This window comes from Echinops telfairi, unplaced genomic scaffold (assembly GCF_000313985.2).
Source record: "Echinops telfairi isolate 266 unplaced genomic scaffold, ASM31398v2 ScPeMD7_6;HRSCAF=24_1, whole genome shotgun sequence".
Taxonomy (NCBI): domain Eukaryota; kingdom Metazoa; phylum Chordata; class Mammalia; order Afrosoricida; family Tenrecidae; genus Echinops; species Echinops telfairi.
This window is the reverse complement of record NW_022103903.1, coordinates 5,479,523-5,480,653: the sequence shown is the minus strand read 5'-3', so window position 1 is coordinate 5,480,653 and position 1,131 is coordinate 5,479,523.

Here is a 1,131-nt window from a genome sequence, read left to right as displayed (position 1 = left end):
TAATTGCTCCAGATAATGCTTCCACATTCTATGAATAGCACTAGTCTACTATATATATAGTCTGTATATATGATGACTAAATAATGTAAAATCATTACAAGTATTATTAGGTGACCCAGTGAAACATTTTAAATTAGTATATCACTTGATCTCATTTATTTTCTACCTCAACACTAGAATTCAGAGTTTCTTTTGAAAATGAAGCTAGTGTTCTTTAGATTGGAAGGTAGAGCAACAATTTCATTCATGTACGAATATAAGAATCCTTAGGTCCTGAACACAGTCAGTGAAGAATATAATTGGCTTATTTCTAGTCATTGGCTCCATGATGATTTAATCACAAATCCAAAACTCTCTGAGGAAGTTCTCAGGCATATTGTATAGTCTAATTGGTCTCCCATTAATTGACCTGATAGAATTTTCTTTCTTATTTTGCCTCCTATTCAATTTTAAGTTATTCTTCCTTGAAAATATGTAAAGTAAGCTGAACACAAATGTTTCACCTCTTTTTCTATCTCTGCCATCCTATAATTGCTTTTGAAATGTATACATTTATATTAATCATAAACCTTAGGTGTTTTCTCAGGATCAGATCATGAAAAGAAACCACAAGGGAGGACAGTTTATAATCACTGAAAAATATTTCTGGAAAAGACCCTGATTTAGACACCTATTCAGGGAACAGTACCACAAGGTACAAATGAATACGTTCTGTGCTAAATACAAGAAAAAATAGGGGTGAAGACATGCACACAACAGGAAGCAGAAATATTCTGTTGAGCCAAAACACAGACATTACATACAAATAAAATTTTACTGAAGATAATTCCATTGATTGCAGCGGTCCAACAGGGAACTATAAGAAATTCAAGCTAAATTCAGAAGAGGATTATAATAAGAGATGTCATTGCTAATTTCAGATGTATCTTAGCTATTCACAGATAATAAAGAAATTCACCTGTGCTTTATTGACTATGAAAAGCATTCAAATATGTAGAGTCCAGCACATTATGGTAATATTGTGAGAAGGGGATTTCATAAATTTAATAGTGCTCATGAAATCTGTCCATTGATTAAGAGTCAGATTTTTTTTAATAAAACAAGGGGAGACTGTGTTGTAAAGTCAGGAAA